We start from the raw sequence: 16,327 nt of genomic DNA, 5'->3' as shown, positions 1-16,327 counted from the left end.
TGGCTTTTCTCTTCCCTCTTTCAGCCCAAGTTAGGTTGATCATGTTTATTGGGGCCTCTGGGAAGGGATCTGTGTCAATCATCATGTTGGCATGGGGCTCCAACAACAACTTTCCCTTGACTATGAGGTCTTATATCCAGTCTCTGAACTGAACACAGTTGGTTATGGAATGGTTGAAGGTATAATGCAATTTTCAATACTTCTTTCCTCTCAACTCCTCGAGTTTAGACATCTTTTTGGTGCTGTCGAACACAATCACTCTTGCTTACACTAACTCTTCATAGATCTCCGAGGCTTTAGTTAAATAAAAAGAATAACTCTAGTATCTAGGAGGCTTCATGGGGACAAATCCACCATTATTCATCACTACTTTTTTATCTTTGACTGGATGGACCAACCCTTTTACCATTAAAGGTTTGAAGGGAGTAGTCATCTTTGTTGCACATATTTCAATTCCTTCTCCTCCATGACCATTACTTTCTTTTGGCTCTACGCCTTCAAACTTAAATTGATGAATTGCAACTTTATTCTTGTAAAAATGAGGCACCTTGGATAAGTGTTTCACTTGTTGTTCTTCAATCAACAACTACTTATACTTTGTGGCAGCTATTACCAGTTTTTGTAGCTCATTGAACTGTACATCATAAAACTTCTTTCTCAAAGGTAGCCTCAATGCCTTTTGAGCAATGGATATAAGTTGGGCATGGTTGATAGGAAATTGGCACCTCATCATTGTCTTTCTAAACCTCATCATGAAGTTCTTCGTACACTCATGTTCATTTTACTTCACCTCAACTAGATCATTGATAGTCATCTTGGGCTCCACCTTATATAACTGTTCATAGAAAACCATCTTCATTTGCCCCTTGTTAGCAATGGAATTAGGGGGGCAATAGGGAACACCATTGAGACCCTAGGCTAATCAACGAGTTCCTATACAATCTTAACTTATAGCTAGGATTGTCTACAAATGCTAAGCAATGGTTGGATAACTTGAAGATATGATCTTTAGATGACACATTGCCATCTTCTCCACTAATGTTGGGAACACAGACATCTTGAAGTAAAGGGGAAATGGGTTTTGCTCATCAACATACTTGGGGTAAGGCTTCTGGTAGGTGATCCTGAATAGTGGGTGAGCTTAGGGTTGAGCATTTTGGACCACTATCCTTCTTAACTCGGATAACTCATCTCTGAGTTGCTGGTTGCTTGTATTATTATATAGGGTGTAAGGAGTTTCCCACTTTGAGCTACGTTTATTGCTTGATAAAGTCTTCTTCTTTGGTTCGGGCTATCTCTATCTGGCCCCTCATCCCTTATTAGCCAATGGTGGTGGCCTATAAGGAGGATGCTTGCCCGTAGTTATGGACACAGCTTTTCCACTGGATTCTCCAACTTGTTGGTTCATTCAGTACTTATTCTTGTCTTACCCATCTTGCCCCTCTTATCTAGTAGAAATAGTAGCGGGTCGGGCAAATCTGTTTCTAGGTTCTCTACTAATATTGGCTGACTAGCTTCAGGCCCTACTTTCTTCTCTCCTCAAGCAAAGAAAATAGAGGAATATCTGGTTACTTCTCAGGGCTTGGCTCTCTCATCATTTCTCTAGCATAGCTATCTTTTGGGGTAGAGTACTCTAGATCTAGTATTCTCTGCAAACTTCCTATTAAAGAACAGAGTCTATTCACTTTTCCTCTGGTTTTAAAAGAGATATTCTCCATACTTTTCAACACTTACACCATGGTGACTTGCAAGTCTTCATTGGTCACTTTTCCTCATGACTTCTCAAATGACGTCGGGCTTTTCAGAATAACTGGTCTTTGTAGGGAGGGAAAATTTTCTGGGTGAGTAGTCATGTCCGACCTTGGTAAACACTGGGTTGGCCTCTATTCTGTGTTCCACCTGAAGGTTCGCTCATTCCTCTTTCTTCTTGGCATACAAGACTTGTGAGATCCTATTGGGCGTGCCAAAACTATGTTTAGGCAAAGATTTCTTTAGAGAAGGTCTCTGGACCTCAACACAGCTTCCTAAGGGATTGGCATTTTGATGCTTGGTAGTCGGGCTTTTGCTTGTTAGTGTGCTACAAGAAGAGTATAAAGTTAATTTTGAAAGGTGCCTTTGTAGGGCCTTAGGTATAGGCCTTGAGGCTTGCAATCAAAATTAACAAAGTGCTAGGCGTGCCATTGCTATCTTAATATAGCAAATGTAGAACAAGTGTGTTTTAAGTCGATTATTTATGCCCCAAGTTACTCAAATTTCTTGTTATCAAAGGATTGTCACAGATGGGTTAAGTTTGCATTAAGTTATTTTTATTGCATAAACAAGGACTTTTAGTTCAGGATCTTGTATGCTCAAATGGAGGGAGTCCATGGTTCTTTAAATCATTTGATTGGTTCTAAGGTGTTCTTAATGAAAGCAGATCTATTAAGTTAACCAAATCCATATAAAAATGGGTTTCTTAAATAGAAAATAGATGGAAATAACGTGAATACATGCTGAAAAATGCATTAAGCAACATATCTACTAATTTAGAGGACAAACAAAGAAACTCGGGCAAGATTTCACCTTGTCTGGCAAGGTTAAACCTCTTGCAGCCACTTCTCTTTGAGCTTACAAGGGTTGTATGCTAAAAAGGGATGGATGGTTAACAGGTTTACACAAGGGAATCGATACAACAATACTAAGAGAGGTAGCATAGCTTTTATACTAGACAAAAGATAGCTTTTCTAAGGAAACTATTGCTAGAAGGACTAAATCTAGGTTGAGTTCAGCTTTTTATATGCAAATGTGGCTTGAGAGCAGAGTTTGTATGTTTATTTGTTTGATTGGTTGAATGTCCTTGTATCTGGGGCCTGCCTTCCCTTTTATAGACAATTTGGCCTGACTGCCTTTAACTTTGCCTTTGCCCGAAAGCTTTTTGAGGGTAGTGAGTCATCAGCTTTTTACATGTAGTGCCACTAAAAAGTAATTTTTTGGCTGATAGTAGGTTGGTTTCCATCACTTGTCACTTTAGTTATAGACACATGGCTCATGCCTTGGCTGAAAAGGCTTTAATTTGCTTTAGATTTCGTGGCTGGGTTTCGGGCTGATTTACCTTGTTTTGATCTCTTTGGGCTTTCTTTCAATCTAGCCCAATATTCAAATATTAACCCAAAACAACTTCACTTTGACTTATCTGAAATTCATTTTTAGTGAAATAGGAATCAATTTAACCATACCAAAGTGCTTGCTTTAAGCCAAACAAGGATTTCTTGAATTGACTTTCTTTTTTGCATTTTCAACTAGAAATGTTGTAGTATGTTCTACATAAACTTCCTCCTTAAGCATTACATTTTGAAAAATTATTTGACATCCAATTGGAACAAGTTCCAACCTTTTTGAGCTTCCAATGCAATCAAAGTTATGATTTTATCCAATCTTGCAACTGAGGCAAAAATCTCTTTGAACCCAATACCAAGTTACTGTGAATTGCCTTTGGCAACAAGTCTTACCTTGTTTTTATGTACCTACTCATCTAGATTAAGTTTGGCGTTGCACACCTCTTTACACAAATGATGGGCTTGTCACTTGGTCTATTAACTGATTCTCATGTTGAGTTTTAATTTTTTTAATATCCAAGTGGGCACATATTGACACATGGCTTCCAATCATCTTCCCATGTGGGCACCACGTCATAGGTTAACGACTGTTTTAACAGACAACTTAACGGATGTATGAAAGTGTCCTAGAATTATGACTTACCATACTGGGATGAAAAAAATTTGATGTATGAATTGTTGAAAATAAAGAAACTTTAGGGTAGCAAGCTGAAACTAACCCCTTTTTGTTTATCTTTTTTCATTTTTTCAACCTTTTTTGTTTTTTGTTTTTATTACTTTTCTAGACTGGCTATGCAAAATAACACAAGACCATAAAAGCAACAACAAGTGGAAAATCAGTTTATGCACTGATTCAATGCGTCATAGCAGATGTGGTGGTTTCGAATAGTGAGATGGATTGAGATGCTGGTGAGGTAAGGGATGTGGGTAGTCAGTTTTGTTCTTGGATTGTGAAAGATTAGGGTTTCAAGCTACCTATTAAAACAACTGTTAACCTATGATGAATTAATAATATTTTAATTTTTTTATTAATATGCGCACTAATAAGTTTTTTTGTGTGTGTTTAACAGAAAAGAGCGAAGGCCAACGCGATAAATATGTCGAAGAAGAAACTTCTTCACCACTCCGGCTCACGACCCTTCTCCTATAAGATGGAGGAGCGACTTCAGGTAAACATATATTTATTTTAAATTTTAATACATTTTAATCTTTATTACACAACTAATAACTCATTTGTTAATAATTTTTATTTTAGGCAGGGTCGAAGTTTCCTGAGATTGACATTTTCAAGGAGTTATATGTGCAGCCCAGTGATAAGCTGACGGAGCAACTCCATGTAAGTTTTTGTAATTCGTAGATTTATAATTAGTTTTAATATTAATCATATTTTATATAAGTATTAATTAGCATGTTTTTATTATTATAGACTACTATGGTGTAGAAGAGCCAAATTGTTTTGTAAGAGACAGCTTTATAGCTTTCATGGACACCCCGATAGATGACGTCGTTCCAACCTAGGATGCGGGTCATCATATTATGAAGAAGACCTTCGATCAGAGCCTCGGTTGTAAGCCAGGGAAGGTGTACTGGGGCATGGGGAATGCCCTCTTCCAACATTAGCGCGAGATGGGTCGCAATGTTGACAATGCAAGTTGCAAGCCTAGAGCAGTAGCTAGAGGTCTATACTACCCACATTAAGGCCTATGATGCTCACTTTACGACCTGGGAGACTAGGATGACCTAGATCATACACGCTCTTCATGAAGGAAAAATTTTGTCCTAGCTAAGAACAAGTATGAACATTTGAATACATATGCATACTATTAACTCATTAATATAGGCATGCATCCAAAAACAATTCAATAAAACCCATGACTTTCAAAGCCTAGTATATGGTGAACCAAAATGAACTCTTTAACAACATTAAAGAGAAAGAAGAATTTAGTGATTCTTTACCCTTGAAGCTCATCCTTGTTTACACAAGGGATTCACCCAAGTGGAGGGCCTTCAAGTCACCTCCAAGCTCCTTGAATCCTTCTTGTGTTTTCTTCCCTTTAGTGCTCCTTTGATGATTTGAGGAAAAAGGATTTGTTCTCCAAAACACCAAAAGCTTGATGTCTCTAAGTCTCTTCACCAAGGTTGTATCTTGTGAAGATGATATGGATGATTAAAAGAAGAAGAGATTGCTAGATATTTCTTCCTTTAATGGCCGGCCTCTTAGAAGAAATAGAGAGAAAATGTCTCATCAAATTTCAACTTACCAAACCCTAAAGCTATAAAGTTGAATTTATACTTCATTTCTTTGGTGAGTGGCAAACTTGCAATTAAGCAAACTTTGCCCATCCAACCCTAATGGCCGGCCTCCTTGGTGTTATTGGGCTATTTGCCCATTTTGTTTTAGTTGTCATACAACTTAAACATAATGGGCCTTTTGGACCAAAACGCTTTTGGGCCCCGAAACCCAAAACCAACATATAAGCCCAATACGAACCTTTCGTATAATTAATTAACTAATTAATTAATCTTGACCATTCTTCAATTAAACCATTTAATTGCTTATCCATTTCATTTGATTTCTTCACATACATCCTTACTCGGTGTACGATCCATTAGGTTCTAATTAGCGAGGCAGTGGGCGATGTTACTTTTAACTATCGATTATGAATTGAAACCACATTTCAATTCTCCCTTTCATTGATTAGTGTTTGCTAACCATTAGGGCTTCCACAAACCATGGTTGACGCCTAGCAGCATGTCATGGTTACCCAAGCTAAGTAGAATTGGTTGGAGAACCTATCCAGTTACAACTACAATGCAATACGGTCCTTCTCTAATACAATACTCTTAATCACATTGTTTAAGTGATAGTTTGTTTCATGTCTACTATCCAATGTGATTCTTTCTTATATGATTCCCTTGAATATGATTTGGAACAACCTTCCTTTAGTCATATTCATTTGCTTTGGCCAAAGACTTTAGAATCATATCTTAGAGTATTCTCCCTCCACCATGGAAGGTTAGAGATCCCTTGTTGTACATTCATATGCCTACATGACTAGATAGCTTGACCCCAACAATGCCGTGGACACTCCGAGGGAATGCCGTTGACAGGATCAAAGATCAAGGACCTAACCATTAGACATCTATGATGCCTCAGGTCAAATGACTACTTTGCATATTGCAACCTTAGAGTTCTTACATGACATGTATGTTCAAACTCTGATTTGATCGTAGTTCAGTGTACTCGATTACTATTTCGAGCACCTATGTGTCTGTCTTAGTGTCCAACACCAAATCACTTGAGACTAGTCATACTCACACTTGAGTCAACATAACACATACTAACCTTAGCGGATTGTCAATGCCCAATTGGCAATCCTATGGCTAGGAACGTTTTAGGAATGAACATAAGAGAAAGGTCTCGATAATCTAACTCACTTAGATCACTTATCTCTTAGAACAAATACATTCCTTGGATTCACTTATTGCTTAAACACATGATACAATAAACAGTGATTAACAATAAGATTTGCCCTCCATTAAACATATAAAAGTTTAACATAATAAGTATTCCAAAAAGCTATTACATCAAATGAGTGGCTTTGTGGGCATACTTCCAACAATCTCCCACTTGCACTCAAAGCCACCTTCCCATGTATCTTATACCCATCTTTTCCATATGACGGTCAAGCTGGATTTGAGACATTGGCTTTGTCAGTGGATCTGCTACGTTATCGGCTGAAGCAACTTTGAGGATGTTTATTTTCCCCTCGGCAGCATATCTTCTAATGATATTAAAGCGTCTGTCAATATGCTTGTTCTTTTGATGTGCCCTGGGTTCCTTGGCTTGAGCTATCGCCCCATTATTATCACAGTACAAAGTTACTGGTGATGTAATGGTTGGAACCACTCCAAGTTCAGTAATGAACTTCATCATCCAGAACGCTTCTTTGCCGGCTTCAGCTGCAGCGACATATTCAGCCTCTGTCGTGGAATCAGCAATTACACTTTGCTTCTTGCTTTTCCAACTGACAGCCCCACCATTCAGAGTGAATACATATCCGGAGTTGGAACTTCTATCATCGACGTCAGATTGGAAATCTGCGTCTGTATAGCCTTCCACTCGCAACTCTGATGCTCCTCCATATACGAGGAACATGTCCTTTGTTCTTCTTAAGTACTTAAGGACCGTCTTGACAGCTATCCAGTGTTCTGATCCTGGGTTAGATTGATATCGACTAGTAATGCTCACAGCATATGCGATATCAGGCCTCGTGCATATCATGGCATACATGAGACTCCCTATGGCAGAAGCATAAGGAATATAACTCATTTGCCGTATCTCTTCAGGAGTTTTAGGTTCCATGGATTTAGAAAGGTGAATTCCATGTCCAACAGGAAGAAAACCTTTCTTAGATTGTTCCATTTGGAACCTACTTAGCACCTTATCAATGTACATAGATTGGGATAATCCAATTAATTTTCTGGATCTATCACGATAGAGCTTTATCCCAAGTACATAAGATGCATCTCCCAAATCTTTCATGTGGAAGGTTTTGGACAACCACACTTTTACAGAAGAAAGTACTGCAGTGTCATTCCCGAATAGTAATATGTCATCTACATATAACACTAGGAATACAACTGCATCCCCAACGACCTTTTGATAAACACAATTGTCGTCTTCGTTTTGAGTAAAACCAAACGTTTTGATCTCATTGTCGAAACGAATGTTCCAGCTCCTGGAGGCTTGCTTAAGTCCATAAATGGACCTTTGAAGCTTGCATACCTTAGTCTTTTCAGACTTGGACACGAAACCCTCGGGTTGAGTCATATAGAGCTCTTCCTCTAGGTAGCCGTTCAGAAAGGCCGTCTTCACGTCCATTTGCCATATCTCATAATCATGGTACGCAGCTATCGCAAGCAAAATCCGAATGGACTTAATCATGGCTACAGGAGAGAAAGTTTCTTCATAGTCAATCCCTTCTCTTTGCCTGTAACCCTTGGCTACTAGTCTAGCCTTATAAGTCTCCACGTTCCCATCAACGCCTATCTTCCTCTTGAAGACCCATTTGTTTCCAACAGGTACAATACCTTCTGGAGGGTCTACAAGAGTCCAGACTTGATTTTGATACATGGAATCCATCTCGGATTTCATGGCCTCTTGCCATCTCTTTGAATCAATGTCGGACATTGCTTCAGTGTAGTCTCTAGGGTCCTCCTTTGTTTCATTGTCACCTAGAAGGTACAATTCATCAAAGTCATTGTCTAAGCCATACCTCTTAGGTGGCTTACTAACCCGTTCAGATCTACGTGGAGCTTGGGGTTCAGGAACAGGGTTGTCAATATGTCTAGTGCTTGTTTGTGGTTCATTATTAATCTCATTAATTTCCATCTGTTTGCTTATAGTCCCTTTGAGAACGAATTCGTCCTCTAGAAACTTAGCAGTTCTGGCGACAAAGACTTTCTGGTCGTCAGGATGGTAGAACTCATATCCCATAGTTTCTTTAGGATATCCCACAAAATAGCATCTTACTGATCTCGCTTCAAGCTTAGTAGCTTCAAGCTTCTTGACATATGCTTCACAACCCCAAATCTTAATGTGTTTAAGACTTGGCTTTCTTCCATGCCATATCTCATAGGGCGTTTTTGGAACTGACTTGGAAGGTACTCTATTAAGCAAGTAAGCTGCTGTATATAGAGCGTATCCCCAGAATGTTACTGGTAGATCAGCAGAACTCATCATAGAACGAACCATGTTCATCAAGGTTCGATTTCTCCTTTCAGAAACTCCATTGAGTTGTGGAGTTCCCGGTGGAGTCCACTGTGATATTATTCCACACTCTTTGAGATAATCTAGGAACTCATTACTCAGATATTCACCCCCTCGATCTGATCTTAGAATCTTTATCTGTTTCCCAGTTTGCTTCTCAACTTCATTCTTGAATTCTTTGAACTTTTCAAAGGATTCTGACTTGTACTTCATAAGATACACATAGCCAAACCGAGAGTGATCGTCGGTGAATGTGATATAGTAGGAGAAGCCTCCTCTCGACGTAGTAGACATAGGTCCACATACGTCAGTGTGGATTAACCCTAGAATTTCAGTGGTACGCTCTCCTTTTCCAGTAAATGGAGATTTGGTCATTTTCCCTTTCAAGCAACATTCACAAGTACCCATCTGGTCATTACCCAATGGGTGGATATATCCGTCTTTCGACATCTTGCGAATCTTATCAAGGTTCACATGTCCAAGTTTAAGATGCCACGTCTTTTCTTGGTTAACATCTTCTCTAGCCCTTTTGGGTTTTGAGGTATTCCCGCTTTCAATACAGTGCAACCCACTATTCGTCTCTAGGTGAAAAAGTCCCTCTATCATATTACCATGAGAGATAATACGACCGTTCAAGTATAAAGTGCAACTCATTTTGTCAAACAATACTGAGTGCCCATCTCGTAAAAGCTTAGAGATGGAAATCAAATTCTTTATACATGAAGGAAAATATAAACAATTTTTAAGTTCCAAGACTTCCCCAGAGGGTAGGTTAAGCATGTAGGTGCCTATTGCTTTTGCTGAGATTTTAGTGCCGTTCCCAACTCGCACAATCATCTCCCCATTGCTCAGTGACTTGCTTCCTACTAGTCCCTGCATCGTATTACAGATATGTTGACTAGCGTCTGAATCAAATATCCAGGAATTGGAGCTCACTGTAAAAGCACTCTCTATGACATAAATAGTCTCTTCAAAAGTTCGTGTCATAAGGCTCGCAATGCGCATCCTGTATTTCTTCTTCCAACGTTCATCATTTCCACAATGAAAGCATGTTCCTTTGGATTTCTTTGCCTTCTTCTTATGCAACATTTTCCTTATGTTTGCATTCTCACTCCCACTGTCCATTTTGAAACCTTTTTCAAATCTACAGCACATGTCAATCATCTCTTTCAAAGAATGATCGAATCTATTCACTTTATAGTTTACAATAAACTTAGTGAAATCATCCGAGAGAGATGCAAGGAAAAAGTCTTGGGCCATTTTCCCATCGATGGAAATTCCTAAACTTTTAAGATCTTTAAATATCTTTTCCATCTTTTGTCCATGTTTATGAACCGATGCCCCCTTTGCCATCTTGGCATTCATTAGACTACAAACATTTGAGAATCGTACATTACTAGTCTCAATGTCATGCATCTTATGCAAACTCTCAACCATGGCACAAGAAGTGTCCATGTGCTTATGTAGCTTCATAAGCTCCTCACTAAGTGAAGTAAGGATTAAGCATTTGGCTTGTAAGTCATCCTCATAGTGTCTAACATAATTTTGACACTCCTCCTTTGAAGCTAGTTTCGTAAGAGGTACATGAGGAGGGGATTGCTTAAGCACATACAATATGTCTTTCACCTTTGAGACATTCTCAATATGGCGATACCAAGCAAGGAAACGTTGGCCCTTAAGGCCACTTTTGTCAAGTATAATGGTGGGTATAATTTTAGGCATGTCGATCACTACATAACATAACAGAAATCGTATTAGATTGTTTGTTTAAAACTATTTGATTGGGTCTTTGAATCAAATAGTACCACCCACTATTTTTGGCAAATTCCACATCCCTCAATAGAATTCGAGAGTTATATTGAACTCTTAGCGGGTTATGGGAGACTCACCATTACCAAGCCCACCTCACGATGATACGATGTTTGGCTAGCAAAAATAATGATGAGAGAATAACGCATTATTCATTTACAACTTTTGTAATTACCCATCCGTTTGGCCTCTAGAGAATGTTGCCTCACGATGATACGATGTTGGCACCATTGCACTTAGTTTAAGTTATTCCCACCATGCTTAGTTTGTGAAGGGGTTCAAGAATAGCCTCACGATGATACGATGTTTGGCTACCCTCGTTGCCTACACTAACCTCATCATATGTTTATGGACTCCTCCTGGATGTAAGCACATACTTTGTACTCCCCCATGATAGGGTGAAGCCGGTGTATGAGTCACAAACGCTTGGAGCCCACCACGGTGGAAGGCCTACGAAGAGATATTCTAAACATCTCTCGCTTATCAACTTAAATCTTCATTTTGAGGGAGTAGTTTTGGGCTACATCAAAACATTTTAATCATATTAAAAGAACTTGGGCCTATCAAAACTATTGGTCCAAGTTAATATGAATTAGTAGCATATAATACTCCCACTATTTCGAAGAAATAAGTGAGACTATATGGAACTACTAACGAATGCATTGCATCCTCATATGGACTATATAGTCATATTAGGTCTTAGGATGATTATGAACCGTTCAATTTGATCCAACACGAGCCTTGTGTTGGACCTTGGGTCTAAGGTAGGTAGTTGTTGATTTTAGTTACGTGTTTAATCCAATTAAACCGTTATTTCCTATTGGGCTTTGGACCCAACTATTCCATTTTGCATACATATAAACAAAAGGAATACATGAAATAATAAGAAGGGCTTATGCCCTTTTACAACACAAATCAAATGATGGACTTATGTCCATTTACAACAACTTGAATTAATCAAATTACATTCAAATCTATACTACTAAAACCCAAACATTCATAATGTATATCGGCCAATCACATAGCTCAATTATTGAGGCCTATGGTTCATAATCACCCTTTTCTTAATCAATCACATTAACTAATAAAACAATTTTAAACAATTGGTTTTTGGATCCATAGAATTGATTTAAATGGAACTAAATGAAATGAAAATCCAATTCTCATTAAAGAGACAAAACAATTTTGTTCTCATTCTTTTGGGGTCACTTTGTAAAAACCTAAACTTTTGGGCCAAAATGCAAATACACAAAAGTATCTAAAACTTTATGTAATTGCACAAAAGGCCCCAAAAACATCCACACTTGGGGTGGCCGGCCATTTAATGATGTTTTGAAAAAAAAATCTAAAAAATTTTGAAAGTTGTTTTTGGTGGGTGAGGAAAAGGGTGAAAGTGATGATTTGTTTGAAAAATAAAGTCTATGACTAATTATGACAAATATTAAAACCATTCCATCACATCTCACCAATAACCTCAATCATCAAAATTTAAACCAAAACTTTATGAAAAACATAAAACTTTTGAATCAAAAACTTCAAAACTTTATGTTCTTGGCAAGAACTTCAAGAACATTGAAGAACACTCATGAAAACTCATAATAGCTCCATGAATGTTTTCACTTACCAAAACTCATTTTTTCAACACTCAAAAGAGAGCTAACATCCTAGGGTACTTAGGGGTTCCAAAAGTCACTTTAAAACCATTTTAACAAGACAAACATGAACCCAAAAAATCACCCTTTGGATTTGGCCGAATTTCCCAAAACACATGGCACCAAATTTTAGTTCCAATATTCATGCTTAAATGAAATACATCTACAACATTTGAGATGCTAAATTTTCTAGCAAAATTTATAAATTCAAAAGCAAGAACAAAGCTTGTAACATTTACAACATTTAAATCACAAAATATGAAAGTCACAAAACCCAAAAGGATTCACCATAAACTAGGCCTAGGCTCTGATACCACTTGAAGGAAAAATTTTGTCCTAGCTAAGAACAAGTATGAACATTTGAATACATATGCATACTATTAACTCATTAATATAGGCATGCATCCAAAAACAATTCAATAAAACCCATGACTTTCAAAGCCTAGTATATGGTGAACCAAAATGAACTCTTTAACAACATTAAAGAGAAAGAAGAATTTAGTGATTCTTTACCCTTGAAGCTCATCCTTGTTTACACAAGGGATTCACCCAAGTGGAGGGCCTTCAAGTCACCTCCAAGCTCCTTGAATCCTTCTTGTGTTTTCTTCCCTTTAGTGCTCCTTTGATGATTTGAGGAAAAAGGATTTGTTCTCCAAAACACCAAAAGCTTGATGTCTCTAAGTCTCTTCACCAAGGTTGTATCTTGTGAAGATGATATGGATGATTAAAAGAAGAAGAGATTGCTAGATATTTCTTCCTTTAATGGCCGGCCTCTTAGAAGAAATAGAGAGAAAATGTCTCATCAAATTTCAACTTACCAAACCCTAAAGCTATAAAGTTGAATTTATACTTCATTTCTTTGGTGAGTGGCAAACTTGCAATTAAGCAAACTTTGCCCATCCAACCCTAATGGCCGGCCTCCTTGGTGTTATTGGGCTATTTGCCCATTTTGTTTTAGTTGTCATACAACTTAAACATAATGGGCCTTTTGGACCAAAACGCTTTTGGGCCCCGAAACCCAAAACCAACATATAAGCCCAATACGAACCTTTCGTATAATTAATTAACTAATTAATTAATCTTGACCATTCTTCAATTAAACCATTTAATTGCTTATCCATTTCATTTGATTTCTTCACATACATCCTTACTCGGTGTACGATCCATTAGGTTCTAATTAGCGAGGCAGTGGGCGATGTTACTTTTAACTATCGATTATGAATTGAAACCACATTTCAATTCTCCCTTTCATTGATTAGTGTTTGCTAACCATTAGGGCTTCCACAAACCATGGTTGACGCCTAGCAGCATGTCATGGTTACCCAAGCTAAGTAGAATTGGTTGGAGAACCTATCCAGTTACAACTACAATGCAATACGGTCCTTCTCTAATACAATACTCTTAATCACATTGTTTAAGTGATAGTTTGTTTCATGTCTACTATCCAATGTGATTCTTTCTTATATGATTCCCTTGAATATGATTTGGAACAACCTTCCTTTAGTCATATTCATTTGCTTTGGCCAAAGACTTTAGAATCATATCTTAGAGTATTCTCCCTCCACCATGGAAGGTTAGAGATCCCTTGTTGTACATTCATATGCCTACATGACTAGATAGCTTGACCCCAACAATGCCGTGGACACTCCGAGGGAATGCCGTTGACATGATCAAAGATCAAGGACCTAACCATTAGACATCTATGATGCCTCAGGTCAAATGACTACTTTGCATATTGCAACCTTAGAGTTCTTACATGACATGTATGTTCAAACTCTGATTTGATCGTAGTTCAGTGTACTCGATTACTATTTCGAGCACCTATGTGTCTGTCTTAGTGTCCAACACCAAATCACTTGAGACTAGTCATACTCACACTTGAGTCAACATAACACATACTAACCTTAGCGGATTGTCAATGCCCAATTGGCAATCCTATGGCTAGGAACGTTTTAGGAATGAACATAAGAGAAAGGTCTCGATAATCTAACTCACTTAGATCACTTATCTCTTAGAACAAATACATTCCTTGGATTCACTTATTGCTTAAACACATGATACAATAAACAGTGATTAACAATAAGATTTGCCCTCCATTAAACATATAAAAGTTTAACATAATAAGTATTCCAAAAAGCTATTACATCAAATGAGTGGCTTTGTGGGCATACTTCCAACACTTCAGTTGTCTGACTTCCAGTTCCCAGAGCTTGCACCTCCTCCTCATACACCTTCGACCTCTCAGCCCCTCAATCCAGCACATACATAGCCGATCGACGGAGTTAACTTGCATAATTTTGATTTGTAGTTTTTATACTTTTTTTCGAATTTTTAAAATTTCCCCCCGTTGTATGTACTTTTTCTTATTTATTTGAAATAAATATCATTTGAAACCACTGACGATAATGGTTTTGAATTTCTTTGTATCACTTCATACGAATATGCCTAGAAGCATATTCATGAGAAGCTGGAACGTCTGTCGAGTGGGTTGTACATCACAACCATTCGCGGCATAGAAGCCCACAATGTGGCCAGCCCTATGCCTTAGTTCTAGGACACTTTGTTGCTTTGGCATGACCATTTGGGACATCCTGGACGTGACATGATGTGCCGTATCCTCAAATCTTCACACGGGCATAAGTTACGTCCCTATGTTAGACTCCCGCCATGTAAAGTGTGCTCTTTAGGGAAGTTGAATACTCAACCCTCCTACACAACGATTATTCACGAGCCCCTTAAATTTCTTCAAAGGATTCAAAGGGACATTTGTGGACCTATCCAACCAACCTGCGAACCATTTAGGTACTTTATGGTGTTGGTTCATGCATCAACAAGATGGTCACATGTTTGCTTATTGTTCACAAGCAACACCGCGTTTGCTAAACTCCTAGCTCAAATCATTAAGCTAAGGGCTCACCACCCTGATTATCCGATTAAGTCGATTTGACTGGATAATGTTGGAGAGTTTACGTCACAAACTTTTGACGATTATTGCATGTCAGTAGGGATTGATGTGGAACATCTTGTACCCCATGTTCACACCCAAAATGGCCTGGCATAAGCTTTCATAAAGCGCCTTCAATTGATAGCTCAAACTTTGGTTATGAGAACTAAACTACCGGTATTTGTCTAGGGCTATGCAATATTGCATGCAGCTATGTTGGTCATCCTAAGGCCCACCACTACTCAACCACATTTACGGGTGTTTGGGTGCACCATTTTTGTGCTAATAGTGCCGCCGCTACGTACTAAAATGGGAATCTATGTCGGTTATGATTTGCCATCAATTGTTCGCTACTTAGAACCCTTGACAGGAGATCTCTTTACCGAACGTTTTACGAATTGTCACTTTGATGAGACAATCTTCCTGTCATTAAGGAAAAATAAGCATGCTAACGTTCTCGTAGAATATCGTGAATTGTCGTGATATGCTTTCACTATGTCTCATTTAGATCCCTGCACTGCCCAGTCTGAAATTGAGGTGAAACGAATTATAGATCTTAAGAGCATTGCTCAAAGCATGTCAGATGCTTTTAATGATCTAGCAAAGGTGACAAGATCACATATACCCATTGCAAACGCACTTGCAAGGATAAATGTACCTAGCGTACATCCACAACCCGCCTGGGAAGGCCGGACCGTCATCTGCTCAGACCCTGAAGTGTGGCAGACCCCTTGGTTCAAAGGATTCACAACCTCGGAAGAGGAAGATGGCATTAACTAGTGACCCTAGTTTGAATCCAACCATCGTTCACTCATCCGTTCCAACGCATGAGGTTATTCTAGATTACGGTGATGTTTCAGACGAAACATGCGGCCTCCCGAGAATCGTGAGATTTCGGTCCATTACACAGTATTGGATGAGGTTTGGAATACGAATGAGATGATCGTTGACGATGCATTCGCTTACTCAGTAGTTATTGACATCATGCTTAGCGATGACATTGAACCACGTTCTGTTGATGAATGCTGACGTAGAACCGATTGGTCAAACTAGA

Source organism: Malus sylvestris, chromosome 2 (genome assembly GCF_916048215.2).
Source record: "Malus sylvestris chromosome 2, drMalSylv7.2, whole genome shotgun sequence".
Lineage (NCBI taxonomy): Eukaryota > Viridiplantae > Streptophyta > Magnoliopsida > Rosales > Rosaceae > Malus > Malus sylvestris.
Note: the sequence above shows the minus strand (reverse complement) of the source record.